This window comes from Rhinolophus hipposideros, assembly GCF_964194185.1.
Source record: "Rhinolophus hipposideros genome assembly, chromosome: 16".
Lineage (NCBI taxonomy): Eukaryota > Metazoa > Chordata > Mammalia > Chiroptera > Rhinolophidae > Rhinolophus > Rhinolophus hipposideros.
The window spans coordinates 21,378,123-21,398,521 of record NC_138062.1 but is presented as its reverse complement, the minus strand read 5'-3'; the positions used below and the strand labels follow the sequence as shown (position 1 = coordinate 21,398,521).

At 36.6% G+C, this 20,399-nt stretch overlaps 2 long non-coding RNA genes across 2 annotated transcripts in view; both read right to left on the bottom strand.

Annotated features, from left to right (window-relative positions):
- Positions 1–4,807: 4,807 nt before the first annotated feature.
- On the bottom strand, positions 4,808–13,482 carry LOC308509031. Its single transcript, XR_013995117.1, has 3 exons — positions 12,836–13,482; positions 7,011–7,945; positions 4,808–6,602 (listed from the first exon to the last, which is right to left on the bottom strand). It is a non-coding gene; the product is annotated as an uncharacterized lncRNA (long non-coding RNA).
- A 4,716-nt stretch (positions 13,483–18,198) lies between these two features.
- The window catches only part of LOC308509033, a 136,721-nt gene continuing 134,520 nt past the window's right edge, over positions 18,199–20,399 (bottom strand). The window contains exons 2-3 of the long non-coding RNA XR_013995119.1: positions 20,020–20,126; positions 18,199–18,290 (exon numbers count right to left, since the gene is read on the bottom strand). This is a non-coding gene — a long non-coding RNA (uncharacterized lncRNA). The remainder of the gene's footprint in view (positions 18,291–20,019; positions 20,127–20,399) is intronic.

Sequence of the window (20,399 nt, the reverse complement as noted above, 5' to 3'; positions counted from 1 at the left end):
TACACATTTAAATATCCAAGAAAAAGTATGGAAAGACAAAACCCAAATTGATAATAATGGTTACCCTGAAGATTGATGTGGTGGTCAAGGGGTAAGACAAGTAATTAGAAGAGAGGGAATGAAGAGTTTTCGATTTTTACTTATAGGTATCCAAACTGTTTAAGGTTTCAACAAAGAGCATGTGTTATCTTTGTAATTTAAAGTAAACTAAAATAAATATGTCAAGGCCACTCATATAAATAGCACTAAGCATCCTGGATGAGTCAGGAATATGGTCCCACAGGCCGAGGCACCTTGAAGATGGGTAGCCAAACAAAGATAATGAAGCCATGTTCTTAGAATTCAGTGCTTTGTTGTCACTTTCCGTGAACCTTGACCATGGGGACGGAAATTTAAAATAACAACATTTTCTGAATCTAGAGTTGTCACAGCCTGGTCTGTCAGGTGACAAAGACTGTTCTGGCGGTTTCTTCAAAAACTCTGCTGCCTTTTTATGTGCATCCAAAGCCGATGCCTCTGAATTTGAGTTTCACATGTGTTGACCTCAGCTCCTCATTAGATACCTCTGACAGGAGTGTCTTCTTCAGATGTTGTAGGGAGCTCCGTGGTGGTCCCCCACAATACACATTGACAGTCTAATCCCTGGAATTTGTGAGTGTCACCTTATACGGCAAAAGATGTAATTAAGATTCTTGAGAGAAGGAGCTTATCCAGGATTACTTTGGTGAATTCTAAATACAATCACATGTATCCTTTTAAAGACGGGAATTTAGGGGACAAGCATGCAGAGGAGAAGACAAAGACATAGGGGGGAGTGATATGAAAATAGAGACAGAGAGTGGAGTGATACAATCACAAGCCAAGGAAGCCAAATCAAAATGTTTACTATGTATCTTTCGATACTGTAGTGGATTGAATAGGGTCTCCCAAAACTCTTGTCGACCTGGAACCCTGGAGTGTGGCTTTGTTTGCAAATAGGGTCTTTGAAGATGTACTTAAGGCAAGAATTGAAATGAGATCATACTGGATTAATGTGAGCTATAAATCCAATGAGAACTTCTCTATAAGAGGCAGAAGAGGATACATGCAGAAAGGAAAAGTTCATATGAAAGCAGAGGTAGGCAGAGAGTGGAGTGATGCAGCTCATCATACAAGCCAGGGAACACCTGGGGCCTCCAGAAGCTGGAAGAGGCAAGGAAGTATCCTTCCTTAAGACGTCAGAAGGGAGTATGGCCCAGCCTGCAAAGCACCTTGGTTTCAGACTTATGATCTCCAGAACTGTGGTAGAATAAATTTCTGCTTTAAGCCACCAATTGGTGGTAATTTTTTACAGCAGATTCAGGAAACTAATGGAGATATGTTGTGAAGAATTACAAAGGCAAATACCATACCATCACACGCTCAATCCCAAGGTTAAAGAAATACATCATTCCTGCCTTCCGTGCTTCCAGCATAACCAAAGACCACAGGCATTTGAATAGTGTCCGAAATTCTCTAAGATCCTCAATAAGTCTATTATGCCATTGATCCTAACCACTATCTTAAGTACTAGCATTTCCCCTATTTTTGTAGACTGTGGTGCCAATGACAATTTACTTTTCAGAGTCTTTGCAATGCTCTTTTGATCTGCTTTGTTTATTTGGTGTTATGAGGCTGCTGCTAGTCTTAATGTTGCTTGAGGAGACGGAAGGAGCTTCCAAGTTGTGGGTCACTTGGTGCCACTATGTAAGGTCCGGGAGTCTTCAGTCGCAGCGATAAAGAGGCTCCACGTGCCAGTTGGCTTGTGGTTGTGAACCTGCTTTATGGTGCTGACAAGTTGCCTGGTGTCATTGCATAGGGAAGGGGAATCTCAGGAACACAGGGCAAAGTCTTCAGGGGCTGGGCAGTTGTGAACCTCTCTGTTGACAACTCCTGGCCTCCTGGTGTCCAAGTGGAGAGGGAAAGATGGCACTTTCTGTGTAGTAACTTTTTAATTACTTACTGTATTTTTCCTGTGGTAATCAGTGACATTCAGTTTCAAACGAAGTCCATTTTGAAGTTATTTATTTATTTATTTTAAATAATCTATTTCTCTAAATGGGAGTCACCAAACTTTTTCTGTAAAGGGTATGATAGTAAATATTTTGGTTTTGCTGACCGTCAGGTCTGTGTCACAACTACTCAACTCTGCCATGTTAGCAAAAGCAGCCATATAAAATGTATTTTAAAAATGGGTGTGTTCCAATATAACTTTACTTCCAAAAAGAGGCAGCTGACCAGATTTGGCTCATAGCTTACAGTTTACAGAACCCTGCTCAAAATTTTAAAATTCATTTCCATAAAATAACACAAAGTAGTTTTTTTCAAGTTTTGTTTTAAATTTCTTCTCTTATGGCTATTTCCTCCTTGTCATTTGGATTTTGTTTGTGCTTTCTTTCTTTTGTTCTTAAGTTACACAGTTGTTTTCCTGTTTTGTTGAGTTGTGCTTTTTTTAAGAGCTAGCATTTAGTTTTATTCAGTGATTCCATTTTTTTAAGTTATCAATTTTGTTTTTTTCTTCATTAATTCCTTCCTACTTTAGTTTACTTTTTGTTTGTGGGTTTTTGTTTTTGTTTTTTTTTTCTTCTTTTTCTAAGATTTTGAGATGGGAATTAATACATTTGTTTATGTTGCTATTTAGATAAATAATTCATTCAATATTTTTTTTCCTCTGAAAACTTGTTTTTCAGTTTAACACAGATTCAGATATGTCATGTTTTTGTATTACAATTTTAAAGAAATTTCATAATTTCGTTTTCACTTCCCTTTAGATTCATTAGTTGCTTAATGGATTTTTTAAAAAATCTAAATGGAAGTATAATTTTTGTTTTTAATTTTGTAATTTATTTTTTTATTTCTTTCATTTCGGTCTAAACTATTTATAATATTCTATTCCTTGGAATTTATTGGGTTTTTTTCCCTGTACATTTATCAGGTTGGTGCAAAACTAATTGCAGTTTAAAAGGTTAAAAAAAAAAATTGCAAAAACTGCAATTACTTTTGCACCAACTTAATATATAGTCCATTTTCATAAGTGTTCCTCATGCACTTGGTAGAAAGTGTCTCTACTATTACTGAGGTTCATTTTGATATATATCTCTAAGATCTACTTTATTGAATATATTGTACTTCTCTATAGGCTTAACAATATCTTTTACAGTGGTTTGACTTGGATTTGGAGAAGAGTATTAAAGTTTTCCCTTAGTGGTGTAGTTTCTGCTTTATGAAAGTTGGTACCATGCTATTGGGTGAATTGTAGCCATTGGCACTATAAAGTCTCATTTTGTACCTCTTAATGCATTTGGTCTAACTTCTACCTTCTCAAATATCTAGTATTTATCATAGTGTTTAATTATGATTTGTTAATCAATTTATTTATGTCAATGGGTGAGTTAAACTTATTTACACTTATTGACATCAATATGTCAATATATTTTGCCTTCTGTTTCATACAAATAAATGTATATATATATATATATATAATATACATACACAAACACATACAAATACTTATTAAAACTTATATTAATATCTTTCTATACTGTCCTTAATTTAATATTTGTCTATATTTATTGATTCCCTACTTTGAGCAATGTTGAAATTAGTTAGATAACCTTTCCTTTCCTCCTACCCTTTTGCTTAATATCCAATATAAAGTAGTATTCTTTTACTCCCAAGCAATACTTTTAAAGCAATCCGCAAGTGTATTCTTCTTTTCATAAACACACCCCATATTCTTTCTATTTTTGATCATTATTCCATATCTACATTTTCAGAACACAGACATTACATTATTAACTTCAAAGTCTGTCCAATCTCCTAGTTGGCTAAAGCTCATTCTTTAGTAAATTATTCAGGTAGAGCTCATGGGAACAATATTCCCTAAATTGCTACACAATCATCACTATTTCTCTTCAGTCTTTGTGTTGACAGTTGATTTGTCTATATAAGAAATGTGGCTCACGTTTTCTTTCTTTTGAGTACCTTAAATGTTGCTCCATTGATCTCTGGAAGAAAGTGTTGCTGTTGAAATCTCCAATGACAATCTGATTTTCTTTCATTATGAATGGTTTTGTTTTTTACCTCAATGCCCAAGGGATTTTTTAATATTGTTACTGGACTATATACCTTGACGTTTGCCTTTCTCTGATGTTTCCCAGGTATGTAGTATACATTTTAATAAGTCTCAAATAATCTTTCATTTCAAAAACTTTTAAAAATTTTAGTTGTTAAAGTATATTCTGTTCTCTTGATTTAGTTTTCATATAATGAAATTGTTTGAATCTTCTCTATGAGCATATAATAAATATGTTGAATTTTCTCTATGAACCTCTATCTCTATCACTTTCCTTTAAATCCCTTTTTAATCTCTTTCCTCATTTATTTTTAATATTTTCCTCCTTTCCATCTTCCATTTCTATTAAGTCATTATCAGTACTTTTATTCATTCTTGTATTTTTTCTAGTGAATGCATTATTTATGAAATAAATTTTTCATTTTTTATCTTTCCTGAATCTGTCATCTTTATTTACAAATTTTGCTTTTCTCCAATTACTTCATTTCTATTTTTAAAAATTTTATTTTTGTTTTTCTCTGATAGCTTCTATAATTTTCTTCCTTTTTATTTTATGTAATTTTGAAATATTAGTGTATTAGATTCCTATTTATGCTGTAACAAATTACCACAAATTTAATGGCTCAAAACAACACATATTTATTATCTTACAGTTACAGTCAGAAATACAAAATTGGTTTCACTGTGCTCAAAGTAAGGTACAAACAAGGCTGTGCTTTTTTTGGAGGCTCTAGGGGAGAATCTGTGTCCTTGCCTTTCCAGTTGCTAGAGATTTACCCACTTTCCTTGTCACACAGTCTCATTCATCCATCTTCAACGCCAGAGATGTTGAGCTGAGACTCCCTCTTGTACTTATCAGGACGCTAACCTCCCTGTTTTATTAAGTTTGTACCTGATTAGCAAACTGAATTCCATCTGCAACCTTAATTCTTTTCTGCCATGCAACCTAACATATTTAGAAGCTCAGCATATCTTTAGAGGGCCATTATTCTGCATATCACCATTAGCATACAATTTTCCAGTGTTTTGTGAGCATGTCATTTTTGCATGCTTTCATTTTCTATAGAAATGTTATTCTTTTTATCTCTTGTTTTAGTAATCACATAATATGGACCCCAACCATAACCCCTTTAAATAAAGAAGTTTTTTCTGTAACAAGTGTGGTTCAGAGAACTCTTCTAGTTTCATGGCTCCAAAGCTTCCTCTTGTATTGTTTTCAAACCCAAATCACAATAGACCTAGTACATTTTGAGATCTTTCTCTTTTCGTCTTTCATGTTTTTCAGGACTGTCTAGTCATTTGGCCGTACTGTATTTATCCTACTCAATTTTGATTCTATTCCTACTCAATTTTGATTTTTCTCCTTAGTGCAGGGCTTTGTCTCAGAAGACAGCTTTGCCTTGATAGTTTTGAGAGTTTATAGGCCTGGATACCTCCAGCACTATTAGAATTTATAGAAACATAACCCATTGTACTCATCTTTGAATTTAATCCCACAGAAACCTATCAATTTTTTTAACTATTGTTTACAGATTAGCCCATTGCTCACCCTTCTTAAAAATAATAGAAGCCTAATTGTGTTCCCTGTTTCTCCCTCCACAGTTAGTTACCCCATATTGTAAATTGTTGGCGGTTTGTCACCACTCATATTTGGAAGTTCAGGAGGATGACTTTTCATATGGTTTTATATATGGGTCTTTGGTTTTGCTGTAGTCATTGCTTTGCTTATTTTAATGGGCAGTCTGAGAGAATTAAAAATCTATACCACCTCTGTCTTACAGATTTCTCTCTCCATTTTGGGGGTATCAGCACAAGAACTAGTTATAGCAGGTCCAAACTCCTCTTGAGTAATACATGATAAGCCTGTTATCTAGGTTGGAGTGGGGCAAGCGAATGCCATTTGTTACTGTGGAGCTTCCCTTTTCTTCAAGGAAAGCATATTAAGGTAGAAGAGGAAGACTAAGGAACTGTAGAGAGAAAAACAGTTCATTCAGAAAGGCCACTGATCTGGTACAACCTTCTCTCTTTTCCACGAAAGGAGTTCTTACCCCAGCTCATAGTTTGGATTCATTCGTCAATTTATTTGTTCATTGTTCATGTATTCAGTTATTTTTGATTTACCTCCTACGTGCTGGATTCCCTCTAAGAGACACAAAAATTACTGAAACCTAGATCTGACTCTCAAATGTCTTGAGTGTAGTATGGAAGGTAAAATGATTCTGCAAATAACTGTAATATAAATGCTATAAAGGTACGTCCTCAGAGAAGAGGGCCAATTCATGAGCAAAAAAGTCAAGACATAAAATAATATCTCTCCGCTCTACCTCATTTCTATCCAAATCTTCCCAGTAGCGCAAGGATACACTTTCAGGAGACAGGCAAGCCTTGGTTTTCAAGCAGCTCAGAAGAGGGGAAGAGGTGGCTTTCTTCATCCATAGAGATGTTCAAAAGGGAGATGCTGTCCCCCAAGGAATGCCTGTTTAAGTACCACGTGATTCTGTCCGACATCCTGGCAAGAAAGGAAAACCAAAAATATTTGTCATAAAGTTACCCAGTATTAAAAAAGGGAATTATGACAAACTACGGGCTTTTCCCGGGGAGGTGGGGGGGGGGACTGAAAGAAATAGTTTTGAAAGTAAATAACCATGAAGAAGCCTGGAGACTGGAGACTGTTTATGAACAGCTTATTGGAAACTCAGGAAAAATGTTTGCCTCAGCCCAAAATGAACAGGCATTTGAAAATAAACACTGAATGCCTAAATGGCAAAGGAAAGAAGGCTGTTTTTAAAAAAGGAGGGAGTGGAGCAAGGAACCTTTTTAGGGAGGAAAATTATTTTCCAGGAAGATGAGGGGGGATCCTATAAATGTGACCGGTCACATTTACACAGAATTAAATAGGTCAAAACTGCTTCATTACCAGGGCATCTTGCAAGGGAATCCAAAAATCAAACACCGCAGTCTTCAAACAAAGAAAGGAACACAGGTAGAGTATTTTATTGTAACTACTTCAGAGTCAAGATGAAAAAGAATGCACTCAAGCACATGAAGGCAAGAGCAAAAAAAAAAAAAAAGTCACCATATTTAATGAAAAAAGTTATTTTATAGAGTTCTCCTATTTAAACAGAGAGTCTGTGTCAGTTAGCTTTTGCTGCCTAATAAGACACTCCAGAACTTGCTGTTTAAAGCAACAATTATTTAACTGATCATGATTCAGTTGATGGGCAGTTCTGCTGGTATTCTCTGGGTCTCACTCATGTGGCTGCAGTTAGCTGGTGGCTCAGCTGGCGGTGGACAGTCAGGTGGCCTCCCTCAGCAGTCTGGCAATTCTCAGCTTCTCCCTGGTTCTCCCTCATGTGGTCTCTCCAGCAGGCTAGTTCAGGACTAACACATCCTTGTTTGGGGATGACATGAGCAGCCACACAAAGCAAATCCTACTGTGCAAGTATTTAGGAACCTGAACTTGGGTTTTATTTCCTCATGTCCTATTGCTCAAAGCAAGTTGTTTGGCAGGTGCCCAGGTTCAAAGGAGCAAGAATCAAATGCCACCTCTTGTTGGAAAGAATGGCAAAGTTGCAGTACACGGAGAAGTGTACATAAAGACAGCAGGGATTATTATGGACATCTCTACAAATCATCCACCACAGTTTGTCCGCTGGCTACAAAAGAAGCTTTGCTCCCACATGAAAAATACATTTTTTTCTCTTCCCCCAGAGTCATATCTCATTATGGTATCAGGCTTAAGCATAGGATCTTCACCTAAACGGGTACAGGTACGGATGAGGATTTTCAGGTCATTTCCTTGGGTGAGATTCTTCTTTATCCAAAAGCTTATCCAGTAAAGTTATCCATCTACTTCACACACACAAAACAAAACACAACATAAATAGTGAGAGGGGATAGGTAACAAGGAAAGAGACTCCCACTCCAAATGGGAAGTATAGAGCAGTCACACTGGTTCACAGCTGTTGTGAAATCCTGCCAAGCAAATATTAACAAGGACCTCTACTCCTGGAGCAGGCATATTCCTTAATTGGGGCTCAGTTCTAAACCCCAGGAATGGTTCCCAAGTCTATTATTCTATGTTGCTTTTGGCTATGCCCCCTAGAAGCCTGAATCCTATCCATAGAATGTTGAGGCTCAGAGGCCTTCTTTGGTTTTGAACTGATTCTGTCCTCTTTAGCAAAATTTTGCAGTGCTTTCATCAAGCTTTATGAGTTCCTCCATGAAGCAGAATCAAGTCCATCCACTCCATGCCCCCCAAAATATGTGCACAGTTTCTTTGAAAATAGACATCCCTCTGTTGAGGGAGCATGTCAGACTGATGGGGGAAAGGACCCTTAAAACTACTAAACGCCCTTTTGTCTTGCTGCAAGAGTCTGCTAGGTACCACCATAAATCTTCCAGAGGACTTTAAAAAGAATCCAATAGTCACACCTTCAATTTAGCCTTTACCAAGAAGCATTTCTTATTTTGAGAATCTTTTGCTGTCTGGAAAGCCTGGAGCTGAAGAACAGTTTTATTTTCCAACCCAGAGAATTTGGCTTCCCTATACATCTCTAAATTCTTATTGCCAAATTGTTCTTTCTTTAGCTCATCTTTCTCTTATAGTAACATATCAGGTGCAGCTAGGAGAAGCCAATGGACACATTAACCATTTGGCCATACAATCATCTTCAGCATATCTACAAGTTTATTTGGTACATTTTTTTTTTTAAATACTGTGACAGTTTTCCCAATTGTTTTACAGCTAAATAACAAGGATCACCATCATTTTAGCCAGCTATTACTGTTTCCTCACCAATTTCTTAGCCTCTACTTACAGCTCTTTTGCCTTTTTAAAATCTTTGCCAGCAGTTTCCTCACTGCTTTTTCATCCTCCATTTGCTGTGCAATCCTAAAACCACTGCTATATGTTTTGAGTTTTGTTGTAGCAGCCTGTCACTTCTGGTACTAATTTCATATCAGTTTAGTTTTACTGCATAATAAACTACTCCCATAAGAAACTGGCTGGAAGAAAATAGCATTTATTTGACATTAATTCTGTGGGTTGACTGGGCAGTTCTAGTCTGAATTGGCTCACTAGGGCCTGGAGAATCTAGGATGGCCTCCCTTAGATGACCCGGACTGAGCTGGCGTGGGCAGCTTAGCCTCTCTCCATACCGTCTTTCCTCCTCAAAGAAGCGAATCAAGCTTGTTCACATTTTTCCCAGCACAAGGCAACAGTTTTCCCAGCACAGGGAAAGCAGACAAGCCCTGGTGTGCAAATACTTGTCAAGCTTTTGTTTGCATAACTTAGCTGATATCCTACTGGCCCAAGCAAGTCACATGACAAGCACATTTTCACAGGATAGAGAAATAAACATATTTTCATGGGAGAAGAAACCAAGCAACACTGCAAAGGAGTGTACTCATAAGAATGAGAGGAATAATTTTGCAAACAACCTGCCCCATAAGCTAATAATTACGGTTCTAACAACAGAAAATATACATAAGCATACTAGACTGATCAATAAACTAGGTCAAGATAAATCACAGATCTTTAGAAAATCTTTAGGGGTAGAGATAATGACCATTACATATATCACTTGCCAGAGATTGCCACAGGGCCTGAGGCCTGTTGGATAACCAGTGATCACACTTCTATTCAATGTGAATATCACTAGAGAAGGTTCTGAGCTGTGAGAGAGATGAGTATCAACTGGTGGAATGCTAAACTGACAGAATCACACGTAGGGACACATAGGATCAATAAAAAGCAGTATTTTATATGCCCCCATTATACAAACATTCTCTTAAATGTATTCCAGTGAATCAGATTTAAAAAAATATCAAGGGTAACTTGAAGACAAAAGAAGACAGTGCTTCCAAAAATGACAACCTGAAACTTAAAGACTGAGATTTGGAAAAACACAAAAAACGTTATCCTAAAGGAAGTTGAAGTCCATGTCCCCTGACATCCCTGACATATCAGAATTATATGAGCTGAAAGTAATTTTTAATTTTAGTTAAAATTCAGATAATTTTAACTTTCAGTTTGGATTACATACCTCATTCTTTTCTTCTGTTAATAGTGATTTCCCACAGGTTTTTGGAATTTGTTCTCTATTGAATTATGGATCCTTCCAGAGCACAAAGTTTAGAAAGATGTCCCAAATTACAATAAACCAGAAACAGCTCTTAGTGGGACCATAATAAGAAGGTAAAATGTCTGAAAATAAACTATTGGAGGAAAAGCACCATTTGTGACCAATCAAAAAAAAAAAAAAAAGATGCTATAAGAATAAATAAAATATTTCTTGCTTTCACATCATAGCTGCATGAGAAGATTAGATAGAAATACATTAAATCAATAACCATGGTTATCTTTGTTGTTTAGACTATGATAATTCAATTTTCCTTCATTTTGTTATAACAATTTTTATAAAACAAAAGTGTGTTACACATTAGAAATGACAATAACAAAAAATATGGACTGATTCAGTTGTCATAATTAATTTGCTTTAAATACTTTGTAACAAAGTCAGAATATAAAACACACGTACATGCATCATCCTGGGATTATCTTTTCTAAAGTTAAAATAAATGTCACTCCTATGATTGGGTAAACAGTCTTTCACCTAGGAATTTCCCCTAGGAAACAAATTGTTTTTAGCACTATTATAAATGGTTAGTACTGTAGGGAGACACTTTTCAAGTGTGTACACAGTTCTGGATAGTTTGCTCATTAAAAATAAATTGGGAAAGTGATGGAAATAATTTGCAGAATGATCAGGAAAAGTTGAGGAAGCATTTATAGAGCTTATATGATAGCTGCCCTTGAGTAGATTACAATCCAGGTAAGATAAGGCAGGGGGCACTGATTAGATTCAAGGGGTACAATTTTAATCATTCTATACTAACACATTAACAGATTGGGCAAAATATATATTTGTGGGACATCGATATGAATCTAAACTCATTTAGTATTCTCTAGAAAAATTTTGTTTTGGCTTTGAACAAATCTTTACATAACCCCCAAATTAAACACCTTTTTTACTACTATATGTCCTGTTTAACTTGTGTTTCCCAAAAGGTAGGAGATAGGGAGGGAAATAAATAGACCTGCTGCAGTGCATGTTCCTAATACATTATTATTATTATCCTCCTCTTCATAACTGTGTTGACATCTATTATAATGTAATGCGTCTATTAAACATTTAGACATTGAGGTCATCTGGCAGAGCCTATATGGGAATTTCTATGTTGCCAAACATACTAGGAACTATTTAAACTATACATGTGAGAGGAAAAAAAAAGGAGGGGAGAATTATTCAATCACACAAGCTATTCCAAAACGTAAAAACAAAACAAACAAATAAAAAAAAAAAACAGTGTCAAACAATACATATCAACATCTAAAAATATCTGCTCTATCAAAGTTTGATACTTCTCTAATCATTTTTTTTTCTTTTTTGGTCATTGTTATATCCCCAACTCCTGAAAAAAAAAAATAGATGGCATATATAGTAGCCACTTAATACACATTGTAAGTTTTTAATAAACATTTTTGCTAAATGAATTAGTGACTACCTGAAAAAATGTTTTTGTATGTGAGAAATTTCCTGAAAAGCGGTAGCTCCAGGCACCCTTGCTGTCAACTATTGGGTTCTCTTAATGGGGACATCTTTATCCTTGTGTCCATCCAAATTCTTTCATTCTTCACAACTCATGTTGAGACCTATATTTTTTCTTTGGTTTCCTTGACCTCTTCTGCCGTCACTTGTCTCCCAACTAGACTTTTTCAGCTCATCATATAGTGTGTTGAACTCTTTCCCATTGTTTATCATTGATTCATTTTCTAAATGGACTGTATAATCCTTTCAAGCTATGTCTTCTTCTCAATTTATTGATAAAAAGATTAATGAGACATGATCCCTGTCCTTGAGAAGCTTACCGACCCATAGGAACATACATGAAAAATCAATGAGTTCAGCATGTCAAATGGTAGACATTTAGGTTGTCCCTCTTAATCGCCATTCCACCCTCCATCTATTTGAAGAGACTGGAAAGCTGCTTCCTACATTTTTCATATGTGCCTATATCTAAGTGTCTATGTCTGAACTCGGACTCATCAGATGCACTTGAATGATAGTTTAAAATGAATATGAGGTGGCAACCATCTTCCTGCCTCTGATAACACTGGCAAATAAGGTCACACAGATGTGTTTGTGGTGACTGGACACCATGTTCCAGAGTCTAGTCACCGGCTCTATGGCTATGGGAGAAAATGTGGCAGCAGCAGCAGTTTCTGACCACTAGGTAGCAGCTGTGGAGGTGTGAGCTTCAAATCAATATTCTAGTAGTGGCTTTTTAACTTCTGTTCCTCCTACCCTACAATTGGATACTCAATAGAGTATCCAATTGCCTGAATTAAACACTGCTTGAAATCGCTAACACTTTCTATCTTACACTGAACCCAGTTGATCTACATGATATGGTACCAATACATAGAAAATAGAAACACAAAAAGAGAGTAGGTGGCTCCCCAGAGGTAACAGGTAGTTAGGAAAGTTACCTCTTAATGGAAAGATAATTGATCCGCTGAGCCAGACAGATGAGGGAGGGGTGGAAACATGCCCTGTAACCCTGCATACTAGTAACTCACAGAATCATAGAATGTTTATACTAGGAAACTTAGAGAAGATCCACCACAGCTCCTTTACTTTCAAATAAAGGGGAAAGACACTTAGAGAGGAACTTTACCTGAAAAAAATAGAAGGTGTGAGTCCAGTGAACAGCAGGGCCCAGGGCAGAACCAGACTTCCTGATGTCCAATCCATTGGTCATTCAACATGAATCAACATGTAATTTTTATTAAGCTGAATTACTCAGAAAAGGTATTTAGGTATTTTACTTACCTAAAACAAGAACCACAGATGTCAATATGATATTATGATTGTATTTCCATCAATAGTTTCTAAAGGATCAACACAATAGTTAAAACGAGCACAGAATAGTTACAAAGGTATATTGAAATGGGTAGCCTCGATAATAACAGACGAGAATCAAATTCTCCTAACCACTAAGTCAGTGTTCATTCGCCCACTGCCTGTTTTTAATAAAGAGTTATTGATTACCTCTATGTCTCAGCAAACCAATACATTGGTCCCAGCATTGCTCCCAAACAACAGAGTCAGCAAAGGCAGCCTTTATATCTCTGTTTATTCTGTAAAGTTCTTTCAAAAATATTCACTTAGAAATCTACCACACCTCTTTAGGGAAATATACCACCATTTACTGTTCTCCACGACAATCCTGAGTCCATAAATAAATAGATTTACTTGAAAATGCTCCACCTCCTGTTTTGAGTATGAGATCTTTAACTGTCTTTGTTACAAGAGTCAACAGTGTCTTCCGTAGCAAACATTTAACTGACTGGAAAACACTGGAATCTCACAATAGTGTTTCTTATTTGTGGAGGAGATGTCAAAAGATTTCCTGATCCACACCCTGATTTCAAGTAGTTTAAGTGTCATTACCTTCATTTTACTGGAGTAAAGTGATGGCTATGACATGAAATTTCTCTTAAAAAGTCATAAAGCTAGTCAGCGGCGGAAACAGTGTTAGCCTTTGCATTTCCTTGTCTTCTCAGTTTCAAACGTTGGAATTCACTCCTCAGGTTTCACCTCACCCACATCCTGCTCAATCCCTAACTGAGGTAAGCAGTGTATTTGGAGCTCTGTCCAGAATCCAATTACCGTTGCCTGGTGTGGGCTCCAGGTACCTGCAGATCCATAATCTTCAGACTTTATCCAACCCTCATGGATGTGTCCATCTTTCCTTATTTGTGTCCCATTCCTTCTGTGTGATTGAGACTTGCCTAAGTCTCAGTCTGCCGTTGGGGATTGAGGAGAAGTGTTGACAGGTGGATATCATTTGTGCACCCAATATCCCAGGGGCTATATCTTGCCCCTGAACCCCAGTTCTGGTTAGGATATTCCTCCAAACAGCAGAAACCATCAAGATCTATGACATTGTTCCCAAGACCGGGAATGTAACCATTGCCCAGATAGCATTCTCGCACAGCAAGGTCACTTTCATGAACACCAACTGAGATCCAAAGGTAATATGAGAATTTTTACTTCCATTTGTTTTTCTTGTATGTATTCTGTGTAAATTAGTATTTTGAGTTGTGTTGTATAATATACATATGACTAAGAAAGCAATTCATGTAATTAATAAATATAGAAACATATTAGAAAAGTTCATGCTGAAAAAATGCATGATCAAGAAAATTTGGAGATTAGGAACACATTAGGAACATATGCAGCTGGGTCCCATCAACCTAAATACCGAATGGACCCCTTTGGGTGTTTCTAGACTGTAAAACCCATAAATATATGATTCATGTCTGTCTGTGAACAGCGTTCTTATACCTAGCACTGTGCCTGGCATATAACAGGCTTTCAATAAAGCTTTGTTAAATGAATGAATCAATGAATCAATAAATGACTTGAAACTAGTCTACATCAAAATAGTTACCATGTATCTTTAGATCCTATAGTGGTCTGAATAGTGTCCGTCAAAATTCACATTTTCCTGGAAATTTAGTATGTGACTTTATTTGGAAATAGGGTCTTTCCAGTGATACTTAAGACAATAATTAAGATGAGATCATGCTAGATTGGGGTTGGCTTGAAATCCAATGAGAATGTCTTTATAAGAGACAGAAAATGATAGAGAAAGACAGAGGAAAAAGTCATGTGAAGGCAGAGGTAAACAGAGAGTGGAGTGATGCAGCTCATCATACAAGCCAGGGAAACCTGGGGCCTCCAGACGCTGGAGAAGGCAAGGACAGTTTCTTCCCTAGGACCTTCAGAGGGAGCATGGCCCTGCTGGCACCTGATTTTTAGCATCCAGAACTATGAGAGAATAAATGTGTGTTGTTTCAATACAAAGTTTGTGGTAATTAGTTATGACAGCTCTAGGAAACTAATATAGATTCTACTAGAAACTAATATTTTTAGAAACCAGGCCTGGGCCCCAGAAAGTTAGTTCTATTTGACCTGACTTACTTGTCCTTCCCAAATGGTCAATTTTAAAGTATCTAACATACCTCCCATTGGAAGCCGTTCATGATAGAGGAGGCAATAATAGTATCTAGGTCCCCAGACTCTGAGAAGCGTTCGGTCCACTACACCTTATTGTTTATAGCCAGAGAACCTATCGAACATGAAAAAGTTGTCATATGGTCTAAGGTGTGGGTAGGCATTGTGGGTATGTACCTAAGAATTCATGATGTCACCTGAAACTCTTTGCTCTTAACATTGCTTATAAGTTTCTGACCTCTGATATATGTCGGTTCCCGCCATTTAACAATTACGAGACATGTAGTTTCGTAATTATACCTGATCTTCTGGTCACAGCAAAAAAAAAGAAAATATTTTATTATTATTTTTTTGTAACTCACTTTTGTCATCATTTAATGTTACTGAGCACTCATCATGTACATGCATTTACATAAATAAAAATGTACTTAAATTATAAGTCAGTCAAATTATTTGAAACCTTCAAAAAGGGAATCAAATGTTATGCTACTTGTGGCAAATATTTTTGATCTATCCTTCATCTCCATAATTAGCATCTACAAACAAAACAATTTGTTTAAAACAATAGATGACCAGAATGTCTGTCATATACTTTAGAGAGAACTTGCATGAACATATCGATGATTGTGTTTGGCAAAGAAGAGACACTCAGGAAGTGTTCAAGTGGTTTTTCCGGATTAAAAAAGAAAACTCAGAAAAGCCCTTTTGACTTTATTCATTCATTTGCTGGTTGTTATTAGTTGCTGTGGATGTGATTGAAGCTGTCATTATCTTCTGGATTTTGAGCTTATTTACAATAGTCATTGATTTTGAGCATCCAGAAAGAATGTTGGTGATGCAAAAGCGTCAGGATTATGTGGACATGATGTGGTCACACTGGGTGTGATGATCACGAAGAAAGGGGATATCAGGTCAAAGCAAATGAATTTTAATATGTAAAATACAAGACTTTAAAAAGGAGGTTGATGAAAGGAAATGTCGTCCTAGGGTAGTAATTATGAAAAGGAAGAAAGATTAAGAAGGATAGAAGGGTTTAGAAATAAAATTCTGATGAAGACAATCAGAAGTGATCAGAGTTCAGTTAGGCTGAAATCCACAGACCTGTACTCAGCGCCTCCTGTGAACTTAGCTGTGAGTTCACGTAGCACTGAGCTGCTCTGTCTAGAGAACTCTTAGAATCTCTTTGAGAAAAAAAAAGAGGGAGGGATCTGAAGAAGGCTTTGTGTCCATACGTGGTGCGATTAAATAACTCTGTTTTAAAAGGAAATCCCAGGGAGCAAGGCTTCGATATATTTATAAGGGTTCACAGTACTTGGCATGCATTTTTGAATACACATAGAAAGTCCCCAGTAAATGAGTCTGTTTCTGTGTGTTTTACTTAACCTATGAATTAATAATGTTTGAATAAATGGGCTATAAAAGCAAAGATAAAATCACACAGAGAGAGCCAAGAACAAAGAATATGTAAGAATAGTGGCAAAGAGGCTAACACCCAGATACAACTTTCAAAACAAAATGAGAAACTAAAGATCATGAGAAGGTGGTGAGAGTGGTGTCTGAAGATACAGGCAGTGGCTTTGGGGACCCCTCCCATTTTCTCTGCAGGGTTCAGAATGAATCAGGGAAACCTAGGCGACAACTGATCAGATGGGCTCGAAGCATGGGCTTAGTTTGACATTTGTATCAATTACTTGACTGACAGTATTGGGAAAAAAAAATCTATGAAATGTGGTGACGTCAGAAAGCTGTGGAGGCAAAGAGAGTACTTAAGCATCAAATAATGAAAACTATTAAACATTACACTGATTGGCCAAGTCGGTAAACTTATACAAACAGTGTAAAGTTCCATGTTGGGTTCCAAAAGTCTATCCCACTAGTGCAGGATAAGTGATCTAGTTGCTAGAAATTTATGTTCTTATTTATTTTTTACTGGACTCCCAACTTATGTAATAATTCAAGCACAAGCACACACACACACACACACACACACACACACACACGCACACACGCATCTGATAAAAAAATATATTGTCCCAATTAAATTCTCTTTTATTCTACAGTGGTTCATACTTCATATGGTCTATTGCACTATGTTCTGAATTTATTCTGAAGGCCCCTAAAAGATCTGGAATCAAGAAAATAAAAGCAAGGTTTTGCCCAGAGGAGAAACCAATTCAGGGAATTGGTTGTGTTCTCAAACAACTGAAGATAACTGAAGTTATCACGTGGAGGAAGGATTTGACTAATTATGTTAGACGGTAGAAAAAAGACAATGGGCAAAAATGGATATGCATTATCTGTATATAACGAATCACATTCTGTCATTGAAGTTGTTCAACAGTGGTCTGCCTACCTTAGGAATACATGAATTTTGTGTCACAGGAAACATTCCAGTAGGGGCTGGATGACAATGGACAATGAGGGAGAGTGGATAACAGACTCTATGTCCTTTTCTGCTTTCAAGTAAATAGTACAGATAACAGAAAAAATGTGGAAGAAAAGCACGCATCCACATACATACCATCTCTGTAGTGTCAGAGAGCCTTTCCAACCTCTGTGAAAACTATTTTGAAACTTTACTTCACTGTTTTCAGGAAAATAGGTTAAATGACCTATGTAAAGCGCCCCTCCCACAGTAGGTGCTAAATAAGTTATGAAACAATATGTTAACTATTATGATAGCAATTATATAGTCTCTATAGAGTAAAACTGTCAAATATCTTAAAAATCCACCACAGATAGAGCAAAAGAAAAACAAAGAAATCAGGTAATATTCTTGGTCCTACTTTTGTAGGACCTACTTTTGTAATGCAAAACTACAGGTCACCCTCTCATTACCTTCTGACTGCTTACACAAGTGATTCTCCATCTGCAGAAAACATTTATTTGAATAAAAATATTCATACTTCACAGATGAGTCAGCTCGCCTTTAGAAATCAAAAGCAAAACCAATAAATTAATTAAGATTCAAAATTCTAGTTTCAGACAAACACTTTAAATATAAGAAAGTAAAAAATATACCTGTATCCAATTAACAGTGGGGATTCTTTTTCCGTAAGTGTTGTTTTGTTGTTTTTTTTCTCTTCCAAATAGTATCTGAAGAAGAGGTCCTTTACAGAAAAAGTAATTTATCATTTAAAATACTCTTTAGAGGTTAACTAACACATGAAAATTGATGCTTGATCAATAACTTTAGAAATTGCCCTACCTTTTAGGGTTTCCTTTGAAAAACTGGACAGTCTTTAGATAGTTCAATGTACAGACTAATTTTAAAAATTCATTGAATGTACTTCAAGTGTTAGTGAAATCTGATTTACAATTAAAAGTGTGTATCCTTAAGTGTAAGTGAAACTGTGCTTGGTGTTTTCATTATGAATTTATCAAATAAATCATAAGTAAAATATTCATAATAAAAGCATTTATTTTAGAGAGAAACTTGCTTGAAAACAGTGCTGCTAAAAAAAAAAAAAAATCCTTAGTGTGGACAGAGTGAGGAACATAGAATATAGCTTTACTTAGGAAATTTCACAAAGAAGCCCAAAATTAATATGCACAAAAATTATTTGAAGAATCTTCACAAACTTTATTTTTTCAATTTCGAGAGCAGATGAAAGACATTTGCAATATCAAAAGCTATAGCTGTCACCTGATCTGTGAACTCTGCCAGTTCTAAGGATCAAGGTAAAACTAGTGTAATGAGAACTGGTTCCTGGATCACAGGAGAAATGAAGCTTATGCAAGGATATTAGAAAGTTACTCCCAACAAGGATCACCAGAGACAGGCAAATTGAAAGGAAATAAAGAAGGAAGGCACAGGCAGGAGGGGGAAATGGAGTGGGGGGGAGCCGGTGGAAGGGGGAAGAACAGTGACATTTGGTGATGAACCATATGTGCGTGGTTTGAAAGACATGACTGAATTGTTTTTGGTGCAGTATTATTCTGACATTTAGAATGAGGCAATTTTCCATTTCCATTAATGTACTGCCAAATAGAAGGGGAACTGTCGCGAATTAAAGACTAAAGAAAGCTGTTCCTCAAAGTTGTATTAAATCATTGCTGATGAACTCATTAAGACCAAATTAACAAGGTAAATTGTACTAGGATTAACCAGCAAGAAAACCCAAGTAAAATTATACAGCTTCATAGTTTCTACACAGTCCCACATTAAGCACTGCCAGCACGTCATGTGAAAGAGAGATCTTAAGTCTCTGCAAATCTCTCATTGGCCTCGGGAAGGACTCAGGGTTACCTCAGAGATGAGAGCAAATTTGAGGTAGTATCCCACCAGACTGCATAACAACCAGAAGACATTAGGGGAAATAATCCCCTCTTTCCTATTCACCCCAATTTTCAAATAGAAAAACAAGCTAAAAGTAGCCTACTTTGTATAAGTAATTAGAGGCAAAGATGGGTTGTCTGTGATTAGGCCAGGCACTCAGCCCCTTTCTGATGTCAACATAAAGAAGGTTTTATAACTGTATAAATAAGTCTCCTTATTTTACTTGAAATCAGGTACACATCTTTTTGCCTTCCTCTGGTAAGAGTGGACAATCCTCTCTATGGTCTTCAGGGACTTCTGATGAATTTCATGTTTCATATGGAGGACCTGAAAGTTAAAGTACTTCTGCTCTCAAGATTCCAGAATTCCCAAATCCTCCAAGATGATTAGCCCATCTGGTTACAGAGCAACTCAAACTTGTCATTTCTATATACTTCTCAGCATTGAAGTTCTAGGGATTATAGACCAGCTAGGCAAAAAGACAGAAAAAGGCAACAGCAGAACACACATTTCAACGTGCTTCCTAATTTGTCCAGTGGCCTCGGTCTACATTTTCTTACCTGGAGTCCATGTTTTAAAACTCGCAATAAAGTCCTGGAAATATTTCATATGATGATGCTCTGTCCTCTCATGCCATGTTCTTCAGTGGCATTTTGATGTCTTCTTTCTGTCATGAAATATGAGGACTCAAGTCAGATCCCCACGATGGCCTGCATCTCGGCCATAGACCATCTCTTTTCCTCCTCATGAGACTGCCAGTACCTAGCATGTTGCTTAAAATCGAGGAGGCACATCGTAAGTGCCTTTTTAAAGATTTTAATGGAGGAACTAATAATAATGTTCTCTACTTAAATTACAGCCCACGTACAGGATTCTTCCCATACATCAACAAACAATCATTTGAAACTTTTGGAAATACTGGTTCTAACTTGCAATCAAG